Source organism: Lactuca sativa, chromosome 4 (assembly GCF_002870075.4).
Source record: "Lactuca sativa cultivar Salinas chromosome 4, Lsat_Salinas_v11, whole genome shotgun sequence".
NCBI classification, from domain to species: domain Eukaryota; kingdom Viridiplantae; phylum Streptophyta; class Magnoliopsida; order Asterales; family Asteraceae; genus Lactuca; species Lactuca sativa.
In genome coordinates this window covers 156642003-156668117 of record NC_056626.2, presented here as the reverse complement: position 1 = coordinate 156668117, position 26115 = coordinate 156642003, and the positions used below count along the sequence as shown (strand labels likewise).

Below are 26115 nucleotides of genomic sequence, written 5' to 3'. Positions count from 1 at the left end.
ATTTATTTCAGGTACTTCTGAGCTTAAGGGCAAGGGCAAGACGTGATGACATGGCGTGCACTCTATCTCTTTTTTTTGGTGTTTGGGACCCTATGATGTTTTAGAAAGGGAAACAATGATGTAATAAACGTTGATTTGGAAACAAATGTTTGAGAACCCATGGTTTATGCAATTGGTTTTGATTAATCAAAAATGAAAAATTTTCTTTGTAAAAATGGGTCGTTACATCATTCTTCTTATGTTGATTGATAAGAATACAATAAGAATGAGAATTGATATTAATAACTAATGAATGTAACATAAAGAATTATTCCATAATACTAATATATCATTCTTCGTAAATTGATTAATAACAATACTCTAAGAATTACAACATAAAACATGAGAAATGTAAACATAACCAATGAAAAAAAGTCTAGCTAATCATCGAACCCAAACTTTATTTTACTGAAAAACTAAATCATAACATCTAAAACTTTTAGGTTTCTTTGTTCGATCCAAAAGTGCAATTCCTCTTATCATGGTGTTCACATCATATCACACATCTTTTTTTCTTCAAATATCAATTCAAACTTCACCTTCTACTCGAATCCAACATGCATTTGATCTTCTACCAGAACCCAGATTACACTTGATCTTCTTTTTCAAATCTAGACACTTGAGATAATTCATCTTTGCAAACTCATTTGATTCCAACCATACAACACGTTCACATCATCTTATTTTCTTTAAGGATCATGGATAAGTGAATCAATTTGTTTATTATAATAGAACTAAAGAATGCATTCATATGCATATAAAGACATTATGACAAAATACATTTATACAAAGACATTCTTATGTTTAACATGTACTTGAACAAAAACAAAACATTTTTCCAAACTAACATGAATAGATTATCATAAATGCTTCTATCACACGCATTCTACATATAATATTTATTATCTTAAATAATTGAATAATCAAATCAAATAGATTTATGTATGGATAATAAAGACTAAGAAATTTAAAAAAAACAAAATCAAACCAAAAATGTAACCTTATCTTATTTAAATAACATAAAGATACGTGGGGCGTCACCCTTTTTTTCACTTTTGTTACCAATGTTACTCTTTGGATGAATCATTTCAATACTTGATCATTTCTTTACTAGGTTTTTATCAATTTGATTGGATTGGTTAAAATCAGTAACTAGATAACTTTAATTTGCCAAAATCTCAAATCAGGATGGTTGTTCTAGAAAAGAATCCAATTTAAACATTGCTAGCTTCAAAAGCAACTAGAAAATGAAGATAAATTTGATGAATACCTACCATGTCCCAACTTCAAACAAATCTTAAATGAAACACCATGATTTAAAGCGAAAAAACACATAATCTGACAAAACTAACAAACACTTCCATAGAAACGTTTTTTATTCATAAGAATAAAAAAAATTAAAAATCATAAGTTAAACACAATTAAGCATCAAATTTTATTTTGTAATTCTTTTATTGCTCCAATTTAAGTACCAACAATCACAATTTATAGTTATATGATTTTGACGCATCAAAACAAAATGTCAAACCATTGATTGCATAATAAGAGCGTACCTCCTTCAATATTGAGGGTGCCTAACTAGAGGGCGAGAAAGAGAGGATGGTGATGGCATTCGTAAGTGGAGAGGGAAGAGGCAGAAGTGGCCGACGATTGAGAGGGATGAAGAAGAGATTGGGTCGAGGTCGTATTCTGGTGGGTGGGGTTTAAATCATGAAATTAAATTCCCTAAAGTAAATAAAGAGATTAATGATTTAATCATTTAATTATCAAAATTAATTAATAGTTAAGATTACAATTTACACTACGTGTTTGTCTCACTTGACCATAATATTTTGTAATGATTTTCAATTACAGCCCTTCCATAGATAATGATGTGTTTATTTTTTCACTGTGTTGTTCTATCGATTGGACTCCTATCACGTCCTGCCACCTTTGCTCTTACCGCTTCTTTTCCCTACGATACCTCTCCCGCTACCTCCTTTTATCTTCTGTCTTACCACTAAAATACATTTTTTTCTTCGTCCTTTCCCATCCCCTTCAGTTGGCCTCCAACTGCTTCACTCTCCGACCTCCCGTCGCCGCGGTTTATAAACCCTACATGTCACCATTTGATCAAATTTGAGAAGTCCAAATTCAGTATTTATTGGTTAATTAACCAATTATCAACTGTAATATAGGTTACGAAGCTTCGTCTTCTCTGCTGCATACCTTTTGCTTTCCCTTCGTCCTCTCCTTCTCTATACAAAAAAAAAAAACCCATGGAATATCGGGAGCAGGATGCTAATGATGGTAAGAGGAGGGTTAAGTTTAGCGTAACAACAAGATATTCTATGTGTTTCTCACTTTGGCCACACTACTTTTCTATGATTTTCATTACAACCCTTCCATAGATAATAGCACGCGTTTTTTTTTTTCTTTGTTATTTTGTCAATTGGAATCCTATCATGTTCAGCCACCTTTGCTTCCACCGCTTCCTTTCCCTATTACACCTCTCCTTCTTCCTTTTATCTTTTGCCTTACCACTAAACTACATTTTTTTTCTTCATGCTTCTTTCCCATCCCTTTCCGTTGGCCTGCTTCACTTTCCGACCTACAGTCGCTGCCTTTGTAAACCCTAGTTGTCATCGTTTGATCAAATCTGAGAGGTCTAAATTGTGTATTTATTGGTTAATTAACCAATTATCAACCATAACAGAGGTTACAAAGCTTCGTCTTCTCCAATACATACATTTTTCTTTCCCTTCTATACACAAAAAAATCCCCATGGAACACCGAGAGTAGGATGATAATGATGGTAAAAGGAAGGTTAAGTTTAGCAAATAATACAAACTTTTCCTACATGTTCTCCTTTTCCCTCGCTATATATATTTTGTACGTTTTTAAGTTTTCTATTGGAATTAGAATTGGTCACAAACCCCTCTTCCCCGATTTCTCACGGCGGCGGAGATAGTGACGAAGCCCACGGAATTTGCACTTATTAACATAATAACTTATATGGTTTTAAAAAAAGAATAATGATAATAAAATAAAATGGTAAATTAACGATAAATCTTCAGATTATTTCAAAAATCAAATTTAAAATAAAAATATTTAACTAAAACACGTTACTTCGCAAAATATACTCATATTCAATATACTATGACATTTATTATTGATAAAATGTTATAGGTTTTTTAATATATATATATATATATATATATATATATATATATATATATATATATATATATATATATATATATATATATATATATATATATATATATATATATATATATATATATATACTAGTTTATAACCCGTGAAAACCATGATTACAAAATTAATTAAATATTCATAGTAAAAAAATTCAAAATTATTAATCAATTATTTTATATAAAATTTTAAATACATTATTAATTAAGAGATTTTTTTATTAGTTATGTAAAATTATAATTATTGATTCAAATAAATATGTGGAATTAATTTATCATATATAATAAACTCTTTTTATTTGTGAACTAATGAAAATAATAATATAAAATTTAAAATTTAAAATAAAGAATAAATAGATTGACAAATAACATCACATTAATTAGGAGGTTTAACGAATTTAAAATAGAGAATTAATAGAATGACAAGTGACGTCATATTAATTAGGAGTTCTAATATTATAACACTTGGCAAAAGGACTACTCTTTATATTAAACAGGTTACATATGTCTTGTGTTAAAAACTAGTGAGGCTAAGGGTACATGACACCTTTTCCACATCAACTTTTCACTACTTCACATGTCATGTCACACCACACCATATTTGTTAGGAAATGCACAACACACAACAATAAGTAATTTAAACACGTTACCCATCTTTTGAGCTTGCTATTCCCCCTATAGCACCTTGCTAAGGATTTGTTTGTTTTATTAATAATATTTGCCGGTTCAAAAAAAAAAAACTATCTTTTTGAGCTTCAGAACCATGGTCACCAACATCATACATGTGACTTCAGTCAAGTGATTATGACGTTTGTCATAATCGGCAATCTCCTTAGCAGTAGCATCTTCTTGAGGTTCCTCAGTGACCTTCTCATCCATAACATACTCTTTCTTCTCGTATCTAAGGACTATCCTTAACGAACACATCTAATCGAGATAGTTCAAATTAGTGAGCTTGTCCCTCGAGAGGAGTTGGGGTAGTTAGAATTTTGACAAAGAGGTAGGCACGGGGGAACAATTGCACTCTTACTAGTAGACATCTATATTTTTTAAAAATTGTATTAGTTTAATCAAATCATTAGAAAAATAAATAATTTCCTAATATATAAAATTATTAAAATAAGGCTATGATCCATATTTCACTCCAATATATGATAAGGTTTGCCATAATCACACCAAAAATCTATTTAGGTAGGCAAAGAGTTTGTCACTTTCAATCTTATATTACTCCTTGATTTGTCGAGATTTATCGACTTATGACAATAACATGTTTAATTCTCTATCATGTCCATCCAACATTCATGACTGGTTTGCTGAGGATCATGAATTTAGATGGTAAATCCATCATGCAATGAATGAATGGCCTCCAACCCAAGTTATGCTTGAGTTGTCGCTAATACTATGTCACCTCGAACATAATCAAACTAACGTGTTGGCTACAAGCACTACCCCATGCTAGTATATTCTAACGTAAAGTGTGTTCATTCATGGGTAACATGTGATTTACATTTATAAAACAGGCTTTTGTATTATTTTAGTAAAAAACATTTTAACCTTTTGAAATATTCAATTTAAAGCATATTTCATAACTTTAAAAAAAACCTTGAGTTTCTAATTTTAAACGGTTAAAACAAGAAGCGAAACACAACCATGTGCAAATAACGATACCACCAGCCTCGATTATATAAGTATCCCCTATGAGCCGTCAAAGGAGAGACAAGTTGTACTAAGGACAAAATAAACACACTTCAAAGCTCCCACTTGATCAGCCACCAACTCTTGATGCCACCTTGAAGCGTATAGGACTCCAAACTCCTAAAACTTTCTCTTGATCTTTGGTGTTCAATAAATTATAAAATTTCTTTTCTAATACAAATTTCCTAATGAAAATACATTTTTAGACCAACTTTAATGAGAAGTTTAGATCGATCCAGAAGTCAATATTTATATGATTGGAAAGCTCTAGATGTATAATTTTCAATGAAAAAACAACAAGCCTTTTGGAGTTTTGTAGATGAAGTCATGAGGTTTTTCCACATGACGTCCAATATACAAAAAATTGTTCGGTGGTCTGAAAGATATTTTTGGATCGACTTCAATGGGAAGTCTTAAACGATCTAGAATTTAAAAAAAAATCATGTAATATGCTTGGTAAGCTCTTGATATATAGTTTCCACTTAAAAATTAAAAGGCAAGTCTTTTGGAGTTTGTAGAGCAAGTTATGCCGCTTATGTTACAAAATGTTAGGTGGTCTGAAAAAATATTTTTTGTCGAAGTTCAAAGAGAAGTTTCGAACGATCCACAAGTAAAAAAATTGTGAATTTTATATGCTTGGAAATCTCTAGATGTATAGTTTCGAATAAAAAAATAACACGTCTTTTGGAGTTTTATAGAGAGTGTCATAATGTTTTTGCTACATGATGTACAATGTAGGGATGAAATTGGGTCTATATCGTGCTCGAATAGACCCAGACTCGGAAAACCCGGGAACCGGTTAACGGGATTTTATAGGACCGGAAACCAGACTTGTATATAGGAACCAGTTCCTGTTCGGTTTCGGGTAAGGTATCGGGTAAAGTGGGTCTAGAATCGAAAAACTCGGAAACATCAAAATGGATCTAGTGAAACTGGGTAAAGTGGGTCTACAATCGGAAAACCCAAAAACCCGGGAAAACCAATTTTTTTTGTTAATAACGTAGTGGGTTGAACTTTAAAAATTTTCAGCTTTGATATCTCTACTTGGGGGATTGTAAGTCATTGAATATTAAACCAAAAATGACAAAACTATAGTCTAAAAAATGTACAAACTCTAAAATACACGTTGGAAAAAACCTCATGGTAATCCGACTTCAAACGAATTAGATATACATATTTTAAAATTTCAAGAATACAAGAAAAAAAAGCTGAAAAACATACATTTTTTAGCTTTGATATCCCAACTTTGGGGACTATAAGTTAATGAATATAAATCCAAAAATGACAAAATTATAGTCTAAAAGTCATGTACAAACTCTACAATACACGTTGGAAAAAACTACATGCTAATCCGACTTCAAACGAATTAGATATGCATGTTTTAAAACTTTCACAAAAAACAAAAAAAAAATTGAAAAACAATAAATGTACAACTTTGATATTCCGACTTTAGGGGGCTGTAAGTCAATGAATATGAAACAAATAATGACAAAATTAAAATCTAAAATAATGTACAAACTATAAACTATACTATGGAAAAAACCTCATTTCAATCCGACTTCAAACGAATGAGATATGCATGTTTTAAAATTTTCACAGAAATCGGTTCCAGTGCCTAAAACTAGTTCCGGTTCTTAAACCCGGTTTACCCGGACCCAAAGGACCCAAAACCTGGATTACCAGGAACCCGAATAAAGTCATTCCTTAGACCCGGAACCTAGATCGGTTCTACATATTTTTGTTCTAACGGTTTCGATTCCGGTCTGGTTTTGGTTTTTTGGTTTTAAATCTTATCCATGATCTAGTGTACAAAAAAAGTTCGGTGGTTTGAAAAAAAATATTTTTTGACCAACTTCAACGAGAAGTATGGTCCGACCCAAAAGTCAAAAAATCGTGTATCTTATATGCTTGAAAATCTATGGATGTGTAGTTTCTAATAAACACAACAAGTCTTTTGAAGTTTTGTAGAGGGAGTCATAACATTTTTGTCACATAATGTCTAGTGTACAAAAAATGTTCGATGGTCTGAAAAAAAAAATATTTTTTTGAATCAACTTCAGTGACAAGTATAGAACAACCCATAAGTAAAAACAAAAAAAAACTTTATATCTTATATTTTTGGAAAGATTTGCATGTATAGTTTTCCAATGAAGAAAACTACAAGGCTTTTGAAATTTTATAAAGAAAGTTATAATGTTTTTTTTTCACGTCGTGACCGGTGTACATAAATTAGATTTTCTTTATGCTCACACAAACATATCATATAATATAAATCCTATAAAACCATTGGAACCATTAACTCCATTTATAAAAGAAAATTCCAAATCACCTATCTCAAATTACAAACTCAAATAAGAAACAACCTCATTTAAATAAATAAATAACCCATGTATCCTTTATCAGTTCAATTGCAAGTTATGAATTTGATCGTTGGGATAATGATTTAGGAGGGTAATTAGGTTTTCAGTTTGTCCATATTAGATCATTAAGGTTTTTTTTGTGCGAATTAGACCAATATGGTTGTTATTACTGTTTAGAAATAGTCCTTTTACTGGTTTTAACCGGTAAAAATGACTATTTGTAAACGGTAATAACAACCATATTGGTCTAATACGCACAAAAAAAAAAAAAAAAAAAAACCTTCCTGATCTAATACGGACAAACTGGAAACCTAATTACCTTCCTAAGTCATTAACCCTAGTTTTAAAGACATTGAGAATATATGACCATCAACAGTAAACTAGTTCGTTTAGAACTCGCGTTGTCCCATATAACTTGCTACTCCTCTATATGGCGAAGCTCTTCATCTATAGTCGTCCCTTTAGGGACATCCGATAAAATTGGAACGATACAGAGAAGATTAGCATGGCCCCTACGCAAGGATGACACACACAAATCGAGAAATGGTCTAAATTTTTTTTAAACCCTTCTTCATCTTCTCTAGAACCCTAATTCCATTTTCAAATGCTAATAGAGTTCAATTGCAATTCTTACGTTTCGGTATTTCATCTACTGAAGTCATGATCAGACAACATGTGGATTCCATGGTCAGATTGATCTTCTTGTTGATGTCTTCAACCATTTGTGGCAAGTAAGGGTGATTTTTCTTTTTAGAAAGTCTTCTTTAAGTTTTTTACTTTTCCTGTCATTAAGTTTCATGTTTTATAAACTTCCGTTTATGTGTTGTATATAGTCTGTATGTGTTTGTTTATGTGCTGATTTTTGATTAATTTTGCAACTTCAGTTTCTTAGTTCATGTTGTGGTTTTGTTTTTTATAAAATAATTAATAATAGGCATCATCGGCAAGTCCCTGTTGGTTTTACATTTCCATTCGTTATCAAATGTAGACATTGATGGGAGGTATCAAAGTGAGATTGTTTTTGTACATATGGATGTGTTCATGTAAACATTTAAATGACAAAAAAGAAATTATTGATAAAATGTTGCATATTTATGTAATGAAGATCATCAATCATATGAGTTTTTGGACTGAGAACTTTTGGAAGGGTTGTGAGATAAGTTTAAATGGAAGCAACTATTTTCAGTCAAACAGATCAGTTACATTGATTAGTAAGCATGTTATCTAAATAATTATGGTTAATGACTTAGGAGGGTAATTAGGTTTTCAGTTTGTTCATATTATGTCACTAAAGTTTTTTTGTGCGTATTAGACCAATATGGTTGTTATTACCGTTTAGAAATAGTCGTTTTTACTGGTTTTAACCGGTAAAATGACTATTTTTAAACGGTAATAACAACCATATTGGTCTAATACGCACAAAAAAACTTTAGTAGCCTAATACGGACAAACTGAAAACATTATTACCCTCCTAAGTTATTATCCCTTTGGTCGTTCCATAACCAAACAACCGAAACATAGAATATTTATGTATGGAAAAAAATTGCAACTATATATTTCCCATTTTTGTTTTTAAAAGGTACAAACAATCTTTTGAAATTTAGACAAAACTACAAATTTGGTCCCTGTGGTATTTAAAAACCTTTGGATAGGGTCCAAAAGCTTTTCAACTTGCATGAAATGTCCAAAATCAAAATGTTTCTGTGTTTTTGGTCCAAAAAAAACTTGAAAAGACGGTTATGCCTTTTTAATTTATTTTTTCTTTTTCTATAATTACTTTAATGCTATTTTAATTAAAAAAACAAAAAGAATTAGAGCAACCACCTATCCCCACCGTACTCTCTCTCTCTCTAGCTCTCTCTCTCACACACACACACACACCCACACTCACAAACTCACTCTTTCCTTTTCCCTTTCTCTTTCTCTTTCTCTTTCTCTTCTTCCACATCTATCATATGCAAATCAGGAAAAAAAAAACCAGATTGTTTTTTACCCAGATTGTTTTTTACTTTGCTACTAGATTACACACACAAGGAGTCCCCAAAAAAATTAGGTTCTTAAGATTTTTTTTGCCCAGCTTCAAAAACCAAACTAATGTTATTGAGATCAAAAACGCACACACCCCACCTTTAAATCTAGAGCTTCAGTTATTTACAAACAATGATGCACCTTGCCTTTATCATCTTTCAGCATACACCCAACCCTCTAAATTATCTCGATGAATATCATTGTCCTGCTCAAATATTTACAAACAGTGATCATAAATTTTGGGAATTGATCAATAATAAGTTAGGGTTAGGTATTATTGAATCTGTTGATAATGTTTTCAAGAAAATTGAATGGGTTCAAGAGCATTGAGGAACAAGGGCATACCTGTCACCCATAGGCTTCGTGAAGATCTGAAGCAAAGTCCCCTAATCATCTCCATCGAGTAATATTCCCAACTCCTTACACTTTGTAATATGTTTATCTGTGAATACATCTCATACTCTATTCTTCAAATTCAGAGAGCACGACATCAGTATTTCTAAGGGTGATTGGGAGAGAAGAGGGTGTAGCATCGTGGGGGACACTAGAGTTGAAAGCAACTTCGCCTTCTTCGACTTCATTGACGACTAAGTGGACTGGGAGGTCGTGACTGGCAGTGATGCTATAGTGGTTAGTGTGGGAAAACATCGAGATATGGAGGCGCTGAAGGTGAAGAAATGTCGAGTTGTGTTGGTGGCGTCGAACGTAGGATTTGCTCGGATGAAGTTTTTGATTGTTGAATCCATTAGGATTTAGGGCTTCATGACGGGAATGGATGTGACGAAGCCGACCTCTTTTTCATGAGTGAGAGAGAGAGAGGGCCGTTTTTTTTTTCTTTTATATTTAAAAAAATCTCCAAATACTAAGGAAACAAATCAAAGAAGAATAAAAAAATCCAAAAATAAAATTAAAAAGGGTATAATGGTCTTTTCAAATTTTTTGGACCAAAAACACAAAAACATTTTGATTTTGGATCTTCCATGTAATTTGAAAAGCTTTTGGACCTTATCCAAAGGTTTTTAAATACCATAGGACCAAATTTGTAGTTTTGTCTAAAATTTATATAAAAGTATGCTGGTTACTGTTAATGCACTTTCGTTAAATATATAAGAAAGGATAAAAATGCCCTTATTGTTGTCATTGTCTAATTTTGTCCATTTACCTAGTTATTTTATCATTTTTAGAATGTAGGGGACATTTTTATTATTTTCATAAAAAATCCCAATAAAAGCCCTAAATTCCTTTCTATGGGAAGGACTTTTATTTTAGAAATCTAAACTAAATCAGGCATCTCCCAAGACGATTTCCCATTCCCAAATTGAGATGTTCGAACCTCTCACCATCAAGATCCCTATCTCATAACTCTCTTTCTCTATTGGTGCCGGTCGGACCAATCACCGCCGCCTACTATGTCGTTCACCTTCCCCCTTTCTCCACTTCTACTCCACCATCGCCCTCTTTACTCTACGACAGCACCGTCGTCACTCACCTCAACAGATCTGCTCCACCATCGCTAACCACTAGGGATGGCAATGGGGCGGGTTTACCATCCCCATCCCCATTCCCGAGTCTATAACCTTATCCTCATCCCCATCCCTATCCCCAACGGAGGCGGGGAATCTAATCCCCTCCCTTTTAGATTTTGGGCTTATCCCCGGCCCATCCCCGTGCTATCAAAAGTTCAAAACCATATGTCATAATAAATCAACTTAAGCCACAAAAAAAAAATCAAGTTTAATACACTATCAAAATCATATCTCATAATTAGATTGTTTACATCAATCATAAAATGTAACAACCATCAAAATGAGAACTTGATTAAACAAAATAAATTTCAAGTCTTTGGTTCTATTTCTTTGAAAATTACTCAACATCCTCATCATATGCAACTGTCTGATCAAAAGCCTTTGGTTCTGCTTGCTTTTTACCTGAAACATATAGAACTTATTTTTAGAAAAAATAATATTTATACACAAGTACGATATAACAATTGATATATTTATTAAAAATTTACCTTGAAGTTCTTTCCGTAACCAACTTTGGCTACACATTAATGCCCCAACTGTTTCCGCTTTGAGTCGGTTACGTTGTTTTGTCACTTTATTCCCGCTCATGCTAAAAGTTGATTCCGAAGCAACTGAAGAAATTGGAATGGCTAAGATATCTCTAGCAATCTTCTATAATATTGGAAACTTAGAACCATTACACTTCCACCACATTAATATGTCAAAGCCCTCCTCAGCTAAATAATCATCCAACTCAGTTTTTTCCAATCTATCATCCTTAGAAAGCATATTCTCGAAATCCAACTCCCATGTTGATTTGCTTAAAGTAGAACCCCTTCCCTCAAAGACGTTTGTTTCACATTGTCGTTTCCAAGAAGCTCCTTGTTTTGCATTATGTTTCTTTTTATACTCTTCAAATAACTCAGTAACTATGTTGCGTACTTGCATAATCTCACTTCTTGCTTCATTCCCATATAACTTTGGAAAGAAATAATTGATCAACTTTAACTTATACTTAGGGTCTAAGACAATTGCTACACTCATAACATTATGTATTACATTCCAATACTTCTCAAATTTGGTCAACATAGTTGATGCCATAGACTTAATAACATTATTATCTGATACGCTCCAACTCAACAATGATAGTTTCATGTCACAAATTAAAGGGAAGAATATGTTTGATGTGGGATATTTGGTACCAGAAAATTTTTCAGTCACTTGATAGAACAATTTAAGTTTTTCACAAACATTTGATGCCATATTCCATTCATCTTCACTAGGCAAGCAAACATAATGTTTATCTTTTTTGCTCAAACGATTAAAAACTTCTTTGTACTCCAAAGCAACACTCAACATCATATAAATGGAATTCCATCTTGTTTTTCAATCAAGAAGTAACTCTTTTTGGCAATTAACACCCACTTGCCGAGCAAAAAGTCTAAAATCTTGTATTATTTTAGAAGAACTTGTCCAATAGGAGACACTATTCCTAACATTTTCAATTGCATTGGCAATCACAGAAAATCCATCTTGCACAATAAGATTAATTATGTGCGCACAACATCGCATATTAAATATTCTCCCCTTCAAAATTAGTGATGAAGTAGTAAGCGTACCTAAAAGCTTGTCGATGATGGCATCATTTGTTGAACAATTGTCAAGTGTTAATGTTGACAACTTGTTGTCAATGCTCCACTCCAAAAAGCATTCCATCATAGCTTGTGACAATGCATCAGCAGTGTGTGGAGATGGCACATGTATAAAGCTGCATTAAACAAAATACAACACTTACAAACTTCATCCAATATAACTTACAAATAATAATATTAGTTATAGTAAATACCTCATAATTTGATTTTGTAACTTCCAGTTCACATCTATATAATGTGTTGTGATTGCCATGTAACCTTTCTTTTGGTTACTTGATGTCCACATATCAGACGTGAGAGCAATCCTACTAGCATTCTCTTCAAAACATTTCAAGATATGACATTTTTTTATCTTCGTATACCTTCATTATATCGCCCTTGACTGTATTACGACAAGGCACCTTAAATAAAGGTTGAAGACTTTCGATATACTTTCGAAAACCATAATGTTCAACTATGGAGAGTGGGTAATCATGAATTATAATCATCTTTGCTAGCTCATCTCTATACACTTCAACATCAAATGAATATTTACTCATATAAGCTTTACCATCAACAGTTTTTTGTCCTTGAACCAATATATGTTGCCTAATGTCTCTTGTATTTTTGCCAAGACATATCCTGTAATGATCTTTCAAATGTGTTGTTCCATCATTGGATCTACTAGTCAGTTGTTTCTTGCAGTGTATGCACTTCTCCCATCTACGAACACCATCAACAAAAATCGGATCAAAATGGTTCCAAGCAGCGGATTTCAACCTTTTTTTAGGATTATTTTCTACAACTTCTTGTTCATTATTTTCTACAGCTTCTTGTTCATTGTCCTCAAGTTCATCTTCATCATTCATGGTTGGTTGTTTATCATTTTCTGGTGTAGCCATCTAAACCTACAAAAAAAAACACAATTTGTAACATCAAATATAGTCTAAACATCATACAATCTACACAAAAACAATGATTATAAACATAAATTCATCATCATCATCATCCAAAATCTAAAAAACAGAGTATGAACATCATAGAGTCTGCACTCTACACAACAATATCAAATTGAAAAATCATAAACACATATTTGGAATGGTGTATTGAGAATAATCTGCACAACAACATCCTAAATTCGTTGTAATGCAAATCATGTCAAACAAAAGATGAGAATTGAGAAGCACAATTGGAGTAAGGAGAAAAAAAAGTCGCTAACCTGTAAGGCTGTAACGGGTAACCTTGTTTCGTGAGTGACCTGCCGAGTGCCGCCTGCGATGTTTGGTTCAAACAGAACCACGGTCCATAAACGAATGCACGATTGAAGTAATGAAGTCGCAATCTTGTCTGTCTCACTTTCGGTTTCTCGCCTTCTGGGAAACGACTCGTCAGTTGTCACTCTCGCCGTCTCACTGTCTCGTCTGTCTCACGAATCGTTAATCGCCAATTGCCTAAGCCCAAGCGAATCGACAGATGATCAATTGATCATGATGTGATTGGAAATCGGAATATGCGAGACATTAGGAATTACCGATTCTAATTTTCAATTTGGGTTAATCACTCGGTCATGGGCATATTTCACTTAAAGTATATAACATTTATATCTATAATGAATTGATATATACTAACACTAATATATTATATGTATATGTGAGTATAATATAACCAGGAGAGAGGCGGGTTGGGGAATAGCATACCCGTCCCCGTCCCCATCCCCACTTTTTGTCATACGGGGATCCCGGCTCCATACCCGTTACCCGGTTTTGCGGGGAATACCCATCCCCAGTCAGGGCGGGTTAACCGGGTTCCCAGCGGGTCGGGTTATATTGCCGTCCCTACTAACCACCGTTCCCCCCTCTTATCTCTCTCACCTGCCCAAAACTGCTATCGATCTGATTTGATCAATTTCAGCTTTTAATTTGTCAATTTTAATTTAGGATTTGGTTTCCAGGTTTTAAGTTGCAGGTCGTGATATACGATGACACGTGATGGTGGTGAAAAATAACAGATAATAGACCTAAAGAATTTGCCAACCATAAAGATAAAGCCGTGTCAAATTTTAAAAACTAAAACGAAAAATATAAGAAATACCAACCACATAGAGATCGAAATCAAAACTATAATTTAGTCTTTATACAAACTAAAAAGCGAAAAGTCTTTGCAAAAACCGAGAGTATACAACATTTGAAACCTAATTAAATTATAGTAAATAAAACTATATAAAAACATGGATTAAAACCGAATATATGCTTAACTCGATGCTGCCCTAATGAAGAAATTAATTTGACTCTACTATTTGTCCAGACATTACAACCTTTGGCTCATAATTTCATTGACCGAAATTTCCATTTAATCGGATCTTTCTTTCCTGAGCTTAATTAACATGTTCATGAGCTGGACAGAGATTCAGGTGACTCGGAGACGACATTCTCTGAGTTCGTAAGCTGCGAATCTACTTTTTCTTCCACTTTTTTCCTTCTCTTTCCTAGTTCCTCTTTTGTTTTATCGATCTCTTCTGCAATCCTTTCCCTCTACAAAAAAAGAAACAAACAAAAAAAAAAACACCAAGATCAGCCTACGTATAAACGAGAATCTTTCTGAAATAATTTAAGGATTAGGTAGATAAACCGACATCGTCTAGAGTATGTGTACGTGGCTGCTTCAGACCATGAACGGCGGCGCGGTCGGACGTCTTTCCTGCAAACAGTCTGCACCACCTCAGTTGGCTTATTAGACCCCCTCGGACAGTCGGGAACGTTCTGAAAGCCTTGGTTATCATCATCTTTCCTAATATAGTTGATAATATTGTTGCAGCTGTGGTTTTATATTATCCGAGTTTATCTGGTTTAAAGATGACGATGAGGGGGTTTTATTCTGCCAGATGTTGCGCATGCAATCATGACACGTGGAACTGAAGTGTACGTATGTACGCCTCTCTTTAAATAACTTTGTCATACTTATCCTATTTTTATCTGTTTGGCATATATAATATATATGTACGTGAGCAGTTTCATGATTTCTATGTAGTGTTTTCGAGAGAGGGCATCAATGGAAGCTAACAAAGAGAGACGAGAGCAGAAGGAGATGGAGGAGAAGAACAAGAAGAAGAAGGAAGATGTCGATCAGATGGGGAAAGCTAGGGAGGTGATACGAGAGACGATCATCTGCAATAAGGATGGAAACGCAGCAAATGATCCTGATGACATTCTGGCTTACTCTCGATCCGTTCAGAATGTTGATTCATCTCTGGAGTGAATGAAGAATGCACTTGTGTAATGGTGTTTGTAACTTTTTATATATGTTACCTGCAAATAAAACAATTATTTTATCGATTCTTACTGCTTGAGAAAACAATATATTAAATGATAATATATAAGTGACTTTTGTTAATTAGTATTAATTAATAATTTTTAGAATATCTTATGCATGCATCTATTTTTCTTAATTTTAAATTTAAATCTTTTGTTCAAATTAGGACTTAACATTTTATATAGGATTAAACCTTAATCTAGCTGTGGAGACATCGATCTATCAGCTTTAATACTGCTAGATCAAACGCGTTCGATTTTTGTTCGTATTAGATAGATTGATAATTATGTTACTCCTAGCCGTAATGGAAATCATTAGTAAAATCAAGTTACTTTAACATTACCAAACGATTGCTAGGTTAGCAGTATTATCAAATCAACAAAAATATCATCACGATGTCTGCCAACGAATTATTCAACAGTATTCAAAAAGTTATGTTATTCTATTAAATGTAATGATTTTCTGAATTTGATTTAATTAATGCTTGGTAGCATAATTACCTAAGAAAATCGTGTCGTTTAGAATATATTTTTTTTTAACAACATAGCTTTATTCACGACTAGCAAAGAGCTAGTAGAAAAGACCCCGAAGCCCGAAGGTGGAACAAACAACCTTACAACCATAAGTCCCGATCAAGGTCTATTCCTAGATTGCTTCTTATGTTCACCCACAAGAAGGAGAACATTTGACATCCACAAGTCTAGGAATCTTCTTAGGAGTTTCTAAAACATATAATCTTCCTCTTACGCCAAAGAGTCTATAAGACGTTCACTGCAAGAAAGACTTCAATTTAGTTATGGAAAATTTCATAGCAAAGAATTGAAATTTTATAGTTAAAGTTGAATAACTACGAAATTCGTCACATAAATTTTCAATTATACTGCTTAACTTTTAGCAAATTGTTTAGCTATGAAATTATAATTTCGTACCAATTTTGCTATGCTGACATCTATTTCGTTGCAATTTGAATTCCATAGCATTTTCGTAGCAAAATCCATAACAATTTTTCCGTAACTAATTCCGTAGCAATGTTTCCGTAGCCGTAGCAACTTTCCCTTAACTAATTCTGTAGCAACTTTTCCGTACGTTACCTTAGCAATGTTTCCTTGGCAACTTTTCCGTAGCAAATTTCATAGCAATTTTCGCATAACTAATTCCGTAGTAAAGTCCGTAACAGTTGTTCCATATCCATTATTCATTGAATTTCGATTATTCAGTTCGATAAAAATGCAATTAATATAAAACCATAAGTAATATAGTATTTCTATAGAAACTAGAAAAATATCCAATACATCAAAAGATACAGATTTCAAAATCAAAAGTAGATTAAATATAAAACGCTATTGAATACATAATATTCTATCATTCACTGATAAAAGTTTTAACCTATTCACTCAATGCTTGTGCAAGTTGTTTTAACTTTACATGAACATCCACATTTTTATCTTGAAACTCAACATTCTTTTGTTGAGCATCATATTTTGCTGTTAAATATCCTCATATTGTTCGACTCGCATCTCAACTAAGGTAATTTGGTTTAAGACATAAGTCTTTCTTTTTATGATCCTATAATATTTAAATATAATCAGTGAAAACAAGAACAAATGATTATACAGGAAATCCGACTATTTAATATTATAAAAGAGGTAAAACACACAAAAAATTATCTCAAAATCCTTTTTCAAAAACATATCAAAACATTTTTTTATATTTTTGTCTAGCAGAACCAGATCTCACTGCAATGGCATTCAAAATGGACATCGTCTTTGAACAGCCTCTTCATGTGCTTCTTTCGTTGCAGCCTACATTGATTTGAGGGAAGATTTTATAAAGGCTTGTACATTGGTCTATATAAAAATAATAGAAAATAATGAATCATACTTCCTCAGGTGGATTTGTACGATAAAAGATTGACACACAGAGATCAGTAGCCGACTCATATGCCCTTTCACACTCTGCTTCTTCAAGACTCTGTAAAATGGAAATAGTTTAGTAAAACACAATAAAAAATTTAAAATTTAAAATTTAAAAGTTTTTAAAAAAAGACTATTTTTTAACACCTTTAACCAAAAACGTCAACATGTCACACTCTAAAGGCCAAGATTTCCCTTTAGAGGGTGTTTATGAGTAATGATTTTTGTTTCGATGAAGTGTTATATACATAAAGTTTGAATCTAATGATGTTTGTTTGGATAAAATAGTGTATACATAAAGTTTGAATCTTTTCATCTGAATGAGACTAATTAACCATGTTACCCTTATGTTCTTGAGACAGATTTAACAATAGTCATCAATCCCAACAAGAGTAGAGTTTGAGGGATAAAAAAAAAAGAACAATTAGTTAAAGGGTAGTGTCTTAAGGGAGGAGGGAGTCATTTCCTCCCAACCCACTGAACTCACTGTCACATCAGTTTTTCTCTTTCATTTTTATTTATTTTTCCTAACCTACAACACATTGAAATCCTATCTTTTTCAACCACTCAACCCAATCAATTAAAAAAATACAAAAAAACTAAGGCATAAGTCTTAAAACACATGGCACAAGAGAAAATGAGAGATAGAAAGTAGAGAGAGATGATGAAGTGGGTTAGTAAAACCAATTAAACAATCTGTTGAAGATGGAGTGGTATCTTCAAGGTATCGGCGGTAACTCTATTGCTAATTAAGATTTTACTTTGATTGTTTTGTATTTTTTTAATTGAATGGGCTGAGTGGATTGAAAAAGATAGGGTTTACGTGTGTTGTGGGTTGAGAAAGATAAAAAAACAATAAAAGAAAAAAATTGGTGTGACAGTGGGTTCAGTGGGTTGGGAGGGAATGACCCCCTCCTCGCTAATACATTAAACCAAGTTTTTTTTTCCATCTCAATCATTAAGTCGTTGTCTAGATTAAGTAAAAAAGAAACATCCATATATAACCATCAAATTAAGTTCTTAACCAACCAATCGCTTACATACTTGTAGATACGTTTCACATGACAAATTGTAAAACTTTCAATATTCACGAGCTTCAAAACTCTTTTTGGTATAGCTCCTTCAAGGTCAACGAAAAAAGTCAGCAAAATTGATACGCATACACTCATGACTTCTTAATAACAATATTTATAAGAGTTTATATTTAAATTAAATACTAAAACGAAAACATTAATACACACTTTCACTACCACCAAGTTGGTTGACTGTTTTAACAAAGGATTCATGGAATTTTGGTGTCTAACTCATGCACTCCTATTGCAAAACCAAGATACTTGACACATGCACTCGTATTACAAAACCATATGTCTACACAATATATAAAAAATATAAAAACTTATATTCCATTTATAAATCCATATTTAACTAAAATGTATACACATAAATAAAAAATTTATGAAGTCATAATTGTTACCCGTAATTCCAAATAAAGAAGCTAAATTTTTAACTTCATAATAACCAACCCAAGAACCATCATGTCGTTCATGGTGAAAGAAATTATAAGACCAAGTCCACTCTACTCCGCTTAAAAATCAAATAGGTTAATTTAATAAAAGAGCCCTAAAAATCTGATCGGTAAGCATTATTAATACTCCCAGTGACTTTTGACTTTTAAACAGTGTAGGCCATATATATTACAAACATCCTCCCCATTTACATGGATTAATGCCAAAAGTATATCTACAAGTGACAATGTATGCCTAAGGAAAAAATACTAACTTTTGGCACAATAGATAAATGTGTGAATTGTATGTGTTAGGATCTTCAAATAGTTGATGTGATGCTATTTTCAAGAATGATAGCGTCCATCTTCCAATGATTACTCAATAACTTCTTTTGTTTTCACAAAGTCAATTTTCAATGACATTAATTGATGCAACCATTGTCCGTGTAATTATTTTTCAGAGGTATGCCAATTTTTACTTTTATGAGAATTTCAGAGAAACTGCGTTTGCGTTTAGTTGCGGAAAAATGGGTTGTTCTTCGGAAAAAAAATTCAAGAAAAATGAGAATTTTAAAAACACATTTAGTTCGTCTATTTTTCTAAAATTTTCACGAAAAATGAAAATTTTCTGTTTTCTAAAACTGTAAAGAAGTTGGAAATTTTTGGAAAACCGATAATAATTGTTTCCATATTCTTCTAACTCCAAAAAAAATTCTTATAAACACACCCCTGCTCTCACCTCTACCTACCCCCACATTAACACCCCCAACCCACCACACCCCTACTTACCCACTCACTCACTCCCAAGCCCACCCCCACAAACATACACACACACACACCAGTGTTATCGATAGCGATAGTGAGGTAACAGCAACAACCTACCTATATGCTACGTAGCGATAGTGATGCAATAGCGACGACTATTTCATTTTAGTGATCGCGTATTATAAAATTAATACTATTTTTACCTTCATCTATTTAACAATTATAACTAATAAATAAGCTAAAAATCAATACCATCGGCTCAAATAAGTTCTAAAAGATGAATATGAGATAATTGATTAACAATAAGCATTCAAATTATAACCAAGAAGAAAAGAAATTATAAGTACATAGATGTACAACAAAGAAAGAAACAAATTGTAAAAGAATCTAGAAAAAAGATCTTTAAAGCTGATATGGAGAGAAGGAGGAATGCAGGAAAACAATCCTTTATCACATTACTTAGCATCAAACTAACATAAATCTCAGAAAACTTTGCTCCTATTTGTTTTAATAAGACTTTACATAAAAACAAAAATTCAAGTTTACTTAAAAATAGAACTTCTAACACTTCAAACCAAATTTCCAAGCAACTAATGCTTCAAACAGGGTAGCAAAACCGGAACAAAAGTGTTAACATTGGAATTATGGTATAGGCAATTGAATGAATTGTAGAATATGAGTAAAGGAATGTGGAATATATAATCAATTGAATGTATTAGAAGCATTAATCATAGCATCAAAATTCAAAAACTAAATCGAAGAGGTTGTGAAGTGCAACTTTTTTTTCCAATCGATCATTTTCCCGCCAATCTCCAAATCGGTGATCCAAACTCCAAATTGGCGGTCCCAAAAGCAAAATTGGCAATCCAAATCAATAATTGGACCAACTCCGATCAGTAAAAACATGTTCCAAAAATCAATTTTGTCATTTTATAAAAAACCATTTATTTAATTTTAAAAAAAAAACTTTCTATCACTATGTCGCTATTACCTCGCTATAAACCCCATAACAACACACCAACCCCTCGGCATGCTATTCACAATACCGATCGCTATTGGCAACTAACCCACACACACCCACAAATACACACCCATCTCAACCCCCATCCACCCCAACCCCAACACACACACACACCCTCACTCCCACCCCCACAAACATACCCACACACACACACCCACTCCCACCCCCACAAACACACACATACACACATCCACATACACACCCACAAACACACATACACACACACCCACCCAACACTATTACCACAATCACCACCACCACTACCCCATCACCAGCATCACAACCACCACCACCGCTATCATCACCACCGCCACAATTACCGCTGCCACCAACATCGCCAGTCATCACCACCATTACCACCACCCCACTTCCGTTGTCACGACCACCACTGCACCATCATCGACACCACCACTGCCATCCGCCGCCGCCCCCAACCCCATCCTACCACCTCTACCGTTTTCTAAAAATGAAAACGGATAGAAAAATACACATCTAAACACGTTTTCTAATTTTTTAAAACTGAAAATGAAAAATGAATAAGTTTTAACTAAACACGTTTTCTAAATTTTTCAATTGAAAACGGAAAACGGAAAACAAAAACTGACAAGGGAAAATGAAAAACGAAAAATTAAAACTGTTTGTTCTTAACTAAACGCAACCTGAATTTTTGGTTGACAGAACGAACCTCTACTAAAAGTAGGTCTTCGTTAGTAACTTTGCAGCTTCTTCTTTAGGCATAATAATAGCATTACCGTATTAAACAATGTGAATCACTGATTTCAAGAGTATCTCCAATTGACCTGAAAATTGCAAAAAAAATAAATTGATGCTTAATTATAAGGTAATTTACTTTTCCAGCTACTGTGACAACTAGATCAATCTACACAGAATGATTGCAATCCAAAAACAAGATGAAACAAAATCATAGAAACTCGAAATTATCATGAACTCATGAAGAGAGATGATATGAGCAAAGAAATTGAATATGAAGATGAACATTACGGTACAATTAGCTTAACAATGTTTTAGTGTAACAAATCAGATAAACAACATCTTGAGCTTCAAACATAGAGGTTTAGTGATCACTATTGCACATCCATTTGAAAACATTGATGGAAAAAACGAAAGTTTTAAACCGCTAACAAAAATGAAGTTTAATATAGTTTTGATTCATAATATATTACCTAGCGATTGACGGAGAATAAAGAAAATAGATGAAAGGTAGCTACTGATTGTCGGTGCAGGCGACACACGGTAGAATATAAAAGAGGAGGGAGAGGAGTGCAGAGTACATCGAAGCACACAGTGCACGTCAATTAACGGAAAAATGGTAAAAATCCTTCGATTATGTTGTTAATGACAGGTTCTTCTGTTTGACAATGTCATTACAAGCGATAATGTGAATTTATTTACAAATGAAGATCAAATTAGTATTTTTGTTCAGAGTGTTGAAGTTATTGATGAAGATGTTGAACAATCAAGTCATTAAAACCAAATCTGCAGTTTTTCAGGTAAATGTTAATTATTGATGTATTTAGAATTGAATATGTTTTTATAATATTACATGATTATTCAGTAATTTTTTTAGTAAATGTGATTAATATTTTGTTAATCATATTTGATTATTCATTTTTTCATAATTTAATATATGTTTTTTTAGTAAAGGTGATTAATATTTTGTTAATCATATTTTGCATGGAAGACCATGGGAGTAGCTTATGACAACTGTATGAAAGACCATGAGGGTAGCCCATGACAATTGCATGAAAGACCATGGGGGTAACATGGCCATTACATGAAAGACCATGGGGTAGCCCATGGCACTTGGATGTCAGACCATAGGGGTAGCCTATGACATTTAAAAGAAAGACCATATGTCACACCCCCAAACCAGAACGGTGGAAATGTTCAGGGGTGGATGACGTCTTGTACAGTATCACAACAATTGAATAATAGTAATCAAAGCACAACAACCATCATATTGATATAGTATAGTTTTTACATCTGTATTCAAATCATTATATACTTGACACCAAAATTATATAGCAAAATAAAAGACATGAATCTATGAAGCTTCGTCTTCTCAAAACCTGTGTGGATACCTGTCTACTGATTCCTTGAGAATACAAGTGGTTTTGAAAATAGTGTCAACAATTAAGTTGGTGAGTTCATAAGCATTTTTGTACTAGAAGCCTGTCATTTGTTCCTTGAAAATGTAAGTATGTTCTTCCAGAAAATCTAATATTTTATGTTGTAAATGAATTGTAGCCTTAATACCATAAGACCAAAATGTGTAAATGTTGTTGTACTCTAAAATAGTATAATGTAGTGTTAATTCACATAAAACTATAAAATGAATGTTTCCAGAAATATAAGTTTCTCTGTATTAGAAAAATAGTATACTGTAATTATACTTGTATGAAACTCTGTGAATGTATGCGCCTAGAATCCACAGTTGTACTGTAAAATATTATATTGTAGTTTTATTATTAAATAAAACTATTTGAAGTTATTTATGTATTCATACACTAATTGTATTGTTAATACCAAATTGTGAGTTATTATTGTTGGATTAGGTGTCTAATCCCATAACTATAATTGGTATGTACTTGACTCAATAGTAGCATGGTCCTTTTGGGTTGCATTCACCAGGGCAATTTGATAGGATGGATACTTGAGAAAAGGTTATTTGTGATTTATTAATATATTATAAGTATAATATATTAATTGAGAAATCATATTATTTAATTAGTATTGATCAAGAATTAATTTGGAATTAGTTTAGTGATCAAAAGAGACTAATTAAATTAACGGGGACTGATTATGTAAATCAGTGATACATATGGTTTGGCCTATTGATCCATTATTGACTAAGTTTATGTGAGAATCCATGAAGATTTAGTCCACATGAGTTATTGGATAATAATCATGAGTGTAAGAATTAGGGTTTACATATGACTCTTAGAATTCTACACTATATGTGTATTCCCTAAGCCCTAAAATCGGTATGTGTGTATTCCATGAAGAGTATAGCTGATTTTTGGTGTGTCTAACCTCTCTCTCAAAGTCCTCCATTTGTTCATGGTGTGTTGTCTTTCCATTAGAGGTGCAACATTTGAAACACTAAGCTCTTGGAAGACCAAGTTCTACAAGCTACAACAAAGAGGTATTCTTCTAACTAGATTTTATGATGTAAATATCAAGTTGTATGCTAGTTAGGCTTCATGCTTTGGAAAAAAATTTATTGCATGTATAACTAGAGAAAACTTAGATCCAAAGCATTAGAGTTGTATGTGCACCATAGGGATGTTAGAGTACATAAAACCCAACAGTGGTATTAGAGCCATGGGTGTTTTTTGTTATATTGATGCATTGGTTAATTGTTAAAAGTTGAAAAACACTGAAAATTTGTTGTCTGGACAATAGACTCGACGAGTACTGTTTGTGGACTCGACGATCTGGGTCATTTGGTGATGAACTCGACGAGTCCAGTATCTGACTCGACGAGTTGGATCATCTGTTGGTAGTTTTTCAGGTTTTTTTTGTCTAGAATTGGTTTAGGATCATTACCTTAAACTATTTTGTGTCATAAAATCTGAATTTTCAGATATGGTAATGACTATTCCATCCAATTAAAAGATAAATTGTCAAATTATAAAATAATTATTAGATTATATGATAAACTAATTATTTGTGTAATTTGATTTTGTGTAATTTGATTTTAATTGTCTTGCAATAAGTGAGTTGTATTATGTCAAATTGATAAAAGATAATATGAGTATATTATTAGTTTCAAATTTGATCGAAATGTTTTTTGAGAGGTTACAAAACTTGCCATCAAGTTTTGGAACTCAAAAGGTTTTTTAAGGAGTTACAAAACCTGTCATCAAGTTTGGAATCCAAAAGTTTTTCAAGAGTTACAAAACTTGCCCTCAACTTTTGGAACTTAAAAAGTCTCGTTTATGAAACAATAACTCTAGTAATTGAAGGGATTAAAAAGGCAACTATTGGGTTCATAACTTAAAAAGTAATTAAATAGTTTTTAATTTTGAATTTTTATATTTAGAACCTTGATGTTTTTGAATAGTTCAATTACACTCTTATGGATTTTATTAAGTTAATTAAATGTTTAATTAAGAGAGTATTATTAAATCCATAATCACATGGTTCAAGATTAATTAAATTAAGAGTATAATTTATTAATAGATTAAACCACCTAGTATTTTAAAAGTTTAAAATACACCCTTATACTATATAAAATTAAAAGCTTAATATATTATATATGTATAAGTAAAAAGTCAGTATAATCGTTAGTAGGCCTGATTCACGAAGCTAGGGATGAGCATCGGAATCGGGTCCCGCTTTTGGAACCGGAACTGCCTTAAGCGGTTCCGGTTCAAGTTCCTAAAGTTATGGAACCGCCTTAAGCGGTTCCGGTTCCAATTCTCATTTTTTCGGAACCGCTACCCGCTGGGTACCCTATGAAACCGTTATATATATATATATATATATATATATATATATATATATATATATATATATATGTGTGTGTGTGTGTGTGTGTGTGTGTGTGTGTGTGTGTGTGTGTGTGTTACTTAGATCGGTTTAGAATATATTGGTCTGATTCTCTCCCTCTTTGGTCCGAATTGATTCGATTTGGATCGAACTAAGTTGTGGTATTATCGACAAAAGTTAACAAAGTTAATGTAATCGGGTTACCTGCTCCCAGAACCAGAACCGCCGGTTCCGGGACTGGTTCCAAAAATTTAAGAACCGCCTAGAACGGTTCCGGTTCCGGTTCTAACTTTCTAGGAACCTCCGATTCCGGTTCCAGTTCTCGCCAAATGAGGCGGGTACCCGCTTATGCTCATCCCTACACGAAGCTGGTCTATAAGGGGTGTTTAAGGAAATTGCCTGTAAAATGGCGATTGAATGGGTATCCACTCTTACCCACTGCACTCTTGACTAGTGGAGGGTCATTAGCCGAACGGGTAGGATAGGAAACAAACTTCCACTAAAAGTATAATGAAAAAACAAAGTAACTAAACACTTTTATTACTTCCCAAATTTTATTTACTTTAGGAAAAAATTCAAGTTGATGCTAATCCATGAAATTGCACATTGCAACATATTGGTCGTTAGTGGAGTGTG

General features: G+C 32.9%; 1 non-coding gene across 1 annotated transcript; it reads left to right on the top strand.

The window, feature by feature from the left end:
• Positions 1 to 7743: 7743 nt before the first annotated feature.
• Positions 7744 to 7846, top strand: LOC111915324 (U6 spliceosomal RNA). The gene has a single exon (XR_002858123.1). It is a non-coding gene; the product is annotated as a U6 spliceosomal RNA (small nuclear RNA).
• The last annotated feature ends 18269 nt before the right edge of the window (positions 7847 to 26115 follow it).